This window comes from Quercus suber, unplaced genomic scaffold (genome assembly GCF_002906115.3).
Source record: "Quercus suber isolate HL8 unplaced genomic scaffold, Cork oak 2.0 scaffold_354, whole genome shotgun sequence".
Taxonomy (NCBI): Eukaryota; Viridiplantae; Streptophyta; class Magnoliopsida; order Fagales; family Fagaceae; genus Quercus; species Quercus suber.
In genome coordinates, this window is record NW_027069806.1 from 328,656 (window position 1) to 334,836 (window position 6,181).

Consider the following 6,181-nt stretch of genomic DNA (forward strand, 5'->3'; position numbering starts at 1 on the left):
AAGGCTCGTGAATGCCGGCGAAGTCGAAGTCGAAGGCTCGTTCTCTCTCTCGCTCTTGCTCTCTCTCTCGCTCGGTTTGGTTCGGCTCTGGCTCTCTCTTTTCCGGAAATCATTTGAAGGTAAAATAAGGGCGTAAAATGATTTCCGGGTCAAGGGTGAAAATTTGGTCAAACTTTAAGCATATTTTTCGGAAAATGAATTTTCCTTTGCCAGCCAAACACATGGGTCAGGTGGTAAATGATTTCCTGAAATCATTTACCACCAAAACAAACGCAGCCTAAAACCTAATCAAAGTGTGCCTGCTCTAATACCACTTAATAGGCCAAGAATGTATTGACCCATTGTGATAAATTAACCAATTAATTAGCCAAGTTAATTAACATGCAATACGCGTAGTAGCATAAACAAATCACCAACTAAGTTAATATGCAGCAGAAAATAAAGTTGACATAGTGATTTGTTTACAAATGGGGAAAACCTACACAACAAAAATTTTATCGGGTGATTTTAAGCTCACCACTCCCGAGAATCCACTATTATCACAACAAGCGGTTACAAGGAAAGGAATCCTAGTACCTTATACCAACCCATAGTTGAACCCTTACCCCAATACCTCATTGGACTTGTTTTTTAGTGACAATCTCTCTTTTTAATGCACGGCTCCCAGAATGTGACTAACCAATCGATGCGTAGATCCCAGTACGCGGCTTACACACCAACTTCAGAAAGATGTTGGTTGCAAAAATTTTTAATTCATCCACACGATAAAGATCACTAAACTCCTTGGTTACAAAACCCTACGGCGTACAGATGCAGCAACTTCTTAAAGAGAAAGATGAACTAGGGCAAATTATCTCCAGTCATAATATGCTTGTGAAAAACCTTTGCATCAAGTTGTACTCACTTGTATCAGCTATGACGGCCCTTAAAATAATCCTTATATATGTTTAGGGTTGTGAGAAAAGAAAACCCAAACATGTATACACGGATTGGATGAAAAACAGAACTGAAAATATGATTTTCATAAAATCTCAATAAATAGGGTATCTATCGAGCAGCTGTTAAGCATCGGGCTAAACTGTCTTTTAAACCTCGATAGATGCTATTTGTTGAGATAGCTGTCGAATTTTAAAATCCAGCACTTCTTCACTTGTTTCTTGGACAAACTTGCATGGTTTTAACACTTGGATTTGAACTCTTGTTTTTTGAAGCATTAAACACATCCTAAATCTATCCAATTACAAGTAAGATGCATTTTGTCAAAAGGTTAGTCAATTCTATATTAACATATGTTCCTAACATGATTTAAATATGTCTTAATTTTTTGCATTTTACACTTTTGGGTATTAGACTACAATCATATTATGCAGATATCTTAGAGTTTGACGTCATTAGTACTCTCTATATAGATATCATATATATTACATTAATTGAAAGTATGTATGCAAAAAAGCAGAGTTATTTCTCTTTTTTTAATACTAACTTAAGTATGAGAGAGTCCATTAGCTATTTTTGACAGCTTACTCTATACTAATTTCTCCTACGATATATTGTGAGTATCTGAGGGCACAAGTCAGATATAACCACAATAAAAAACTATTAACAATATATTCTATTATGAATTTTAGATGTATTTATCTAAATAAATCGCTGATAGGTTTAAAAATCCCATCAATTAAATCATTTCATTTTCAAAATTCTAAGAATTTTTTAAAATTAATTAAAGTCTTTTAATTTTAAGACTTCTAATAATATTTCAAATTCTTTGTCCAAACATAAACACAATATGGAGCCAATGATGCCCTTGTAAATCTTTATATACATACCTTTTTATAAAAAAAAAAATACTAAGTATTTTTAACACACACACACGGGGAGAGGGGAGAATTTTTTTTAAAGAAACTTACAGTGATTTATATCCAAAAGGATCTAACTCTTAGATACATAGTACAAGTTTTAAACCTCTTAAACCTATACTCATTTTTCAATATGGGATTAATCTACTATTTTTTCTTTTGAGAATACTAAGTATTTTTAACACACACACACACACAGAAAAATGAGAAGGTTTTTTAAAGAAACTTACAGTGATGTATATTCAAAAAACCCTAACTCTTAGATATACATATCATTATAGCTATAATAAATTAATAATAGAATTGTAATAATAGTAAACATCGTTAGTAATAATTCATTATCATAAGTAGTAATAACCAAGGTTGTCCAAATCAATAATTCCAGTTAGATAAGAAACTCGATTGAATTTATTTATACATATTATCAATAATATTGTCACATCTTTGCGGGAGTTAGGTGTTGACAACAAATTTTGAAGTTGAAAAGTAGGAAGTAATGATATATCATATATATATATATATATATATAGCACACGATTTAAAGTAAAGGAACGAAATTATCTAAGAAGTTATATTGAAAAAATTTTAAGGGACAAAATTGCCCTTTGCTCTTTTCGGCCAAATTAAATAGTTTTATATCTATTTTTCCAAACTAATTAGGAAAATGCTAATCTTTTAAAACTTGATTTATGATAAATGAGTTAGGCCCTATAATAGCGTTTTAAGGACCTCTAGTGGCATTTTGTAACTCGACTTTAATGAAATTGAGTTATAGGTAAAAAAAATTGCCTATAACTTGATTTTATTGAAGTCGAGTTAAAAAACGTTACTATAAGCTCTTTAAAATGCTACTATAGGGTTTCGGATTTTTTTTTTTTTAACTTGATTTATCATAAATCGAGTTTTAAAATATGGGCATTTCCCTAATTTGTTTGGGAAATGGGGTATTAAGCTATTTAATTTGCCTGAAAATGACAAAGGCCAATTTTGTCCATTTTTAAGTACATATATGGTTTTTGATTGACCAAATGAAGTAAAGTCATTGCTATTTTCCAATCCAGGTAGGGATCAGCATTCAAATATTGACAAAGAAATTAACTGAGAGAAGTTTTTCCATAAAAGCGGGATAAGAGAACTTGAAGAAAAGTACAAAGCCGCCACAATTATGCTTTGAAACTTCACGAGCATATTATTATTAGTTCTATTCAAAGCAAAAACATTAATTTCCCGTGGCTTTCAGACAAAGCCTTCGGGGAAAAAATTACGTGTTCGAAAGTTTAAAATATAATGACAACTTGCTTTTAAAAAAAAAAAATGTAAAGACTAAAGAGAACTTCATCTGCAGATCATCTGAAAGTTGCTCATCGCAATGCTTTTAGGAGAGAATTGATTAATGAACCCCAAATAGTCACATTAATATCATATAATACTATAGTATTATTGTTTACGGTTTTTTTTTTCCTTATCTGAAGTAGTATTATTATTATTATATAGTTATTACGTGCATATTGAAACCCTCGTAGTTAATAAAGTATCATTTCGATTTCCACACTCTAATAACAACTAAAGAATTAAATAATGAGTAATTTATACTTCCTCCGTCCCACTTTTTTTGTCCTATTTGAAAAGTCAAACTTTTTAAGAAAATATTATTTATTATCTTATCTATCTTTTAAAAATGTATAAGTTTCCAAAACTACTCTTAAAAAAATTTATCAAAAAATTGAATTAGTAAATTAATAAGGGTAGAATAATAATATTAGTAAATTAATGACTTTTATTTTTAAAAACAGAACAATATTTTTGGACATTTCAAAATGAAATAAAGTCATTGCTATTTTCCAATCCAGGTAGGGATCAGCATTCAAATATTGACAAAGAAATTAACTGAAAGAAGTTTTTCCATGAAAGCGGGATAAGAGAACATGAAGAAAAGTACAAAGCCGCCACAATTATGCTTTGAAACTTCACGAGCATATTATTATTAGTTCTATTCAAAGCAAAAACATTAATTTCCCGTGGCTTTCAGACAAAGCCTTCGGGGAAAAAATTACGTATTCGAAAGTTTAAAATATAATGACAACTTGCTTTAAAAAAAAAAAAATGTAAAGACTTTACAGGACAATATTTTTGGACGTCTCAAAATGAAGTAAAGTCATTGCTATTTTCCAATCCAGGTAGGGATCAGCATTCAAATATTGACAAAGAAATTAACTGAAAGAAGTTTTTCCATGAAAGCGGGATAAGAGAACATGAAGAAAAGTACAAAGCCGCCACAATTATGCTTTGAAACTTCACGAGCATATTATTATTAGTTCTATTCAAAGCAAAAACATTAATTTCCCGTGGCTTTCAGACAAAGCCTTCGGGGAAAAAATTACGTATTCGAAAGTTTAAAATATAATGACAACTTGCTTTTAAAAAAAAAAAAATGTAAAGACTAAAGAGAACTTCATTTGCAGATCATCTGAAAGTTGCTCATCGCAATGCTTTTAGGAGAGAATTGATTAATGAACCCCAAATAGTCACATTAATATCATATAATACTATAGTATTATTGTTTACGGTTTTTTTTTTCATTATGAGAAGTAGTATTATTATTCAATAGTTATTACGTGCATATTGAAACCCTCGTACTTAATAAAGTATCATTTCGATTTCCACACTCTAATAACAACTAAAGAATTAAATAATGAGTAATTTATACTCTCTTCGTCCCACTTTTTTTGTCCTGTTTGAAAAGTCAAACTTTTTAAAGGAATATTATTTATTATTTTGTCTATCTTTTAAAAATGTATAAGTTTCTAAAACTATCTATAAAAAAATTTATCAAAAAATTGAATTAGTAAATTAATAAGGGTAGAATAATAACATTACTAAATTAATGACTTTTATTTTTAAAAACAGGACAATATTTTTGGACATCTCAAAATGGAATAAAGAAAAAAAAAAGTGGAACGAGGGAGTATTTATTTAAAAATAAAATATAATTCAATAATTACAATTAAAAATATAAGGTTTAAATAATGTACGTTTCAGTTGCAAATAACTAGTGTCAATTGAGCTAATGGCTCTTGAGTCTTAACAAGTGATTTATAATCTATAATTAATCTATATAAAACCAAAATAGTAATTAAACCTTCTATTAAAAACTTGACATATCATATTTTCTGTAATTAGTATAATAGAATATATAATTCAAATACAAATATAATCATGTCAGAAAAAAAGTGAAAATATATAGTTCTATATATGCAAACACAATCATAACATATTCCAATTAATTATGGTTGTAGCTCCAGCAATTGTAACCCTTGATTATCAATGAACAACTTCTCTTCGGACAGAGTACTCATATTAGTCCGAGAGCACATTAATTCAACTTCTCTCATTGGTGTTGCTGTTTAATACTGTCATTTTCATTATTTGCCTAGCCCTTTCGCCCACTCTCTACAAAATTTATTGTTTTGGGCTCAGAGGGTTCCAAATCCATACCTCCTTGGGCTTGGGCCGCAAAAACTGACCCTACAGAATATATAATTCAAATACAAATATAATCATGTCAGAAAAAAGTGAAAATATATAGTTCTATATATGCAAACACAATCATAACATATTCCAATTGATAATTGCCATAGTTGTTCAAATACATAAGGCGCGTAATTGTATTGGAAGAACGGTGAAACTGTTTTTACAAGAGGAAGATTCCAAAGTCTAAACCATATTCAAGATACTTTGGGGCTAAAATTCTCCTGTTAAAATGATTTTGAATTTTAACATAATTTTTCCAATGCCAAACACTTTATTTTTTGGGTTATATTATTTATTTGATTTTTAACTTTTTGACATTTGTTTCACTTTAGATACAATATTTTCAAAATTATTTAGAAAATGATCAAGAATTCTTAGGTTAGTTTACATTTCTTGGTATGTTTCTAATGAAGACATACAAGATTCAAATCTCCTATTTTTTCACTTAAAACTTGTCAAACAAATATTTCAAAAATGCCATTATCTAATTTAATTGGTAGAAAATACTGGTGTGACAAATAAAATTTATGAAACCAAGATTACTTTAATAATGTGGAGCCTATAATTTTCTTTTTGATTTATTTATTTATTTTTTTTTTGAGAAGAGTTAAAACCTGTAACCTTTTTTTTAAAGAAAATTTCAACCTATCACATCTATTTTTAATGATAGCACTTTATCACCAGACTAAAACACCAATCAACTTTTTTGGTGTAGGCGAAGATTAAACACCAGATCGCTTATACAATCATCAGAGACTTTACTATTTTAAAGACCATTTTAATTAAAAGGGTGT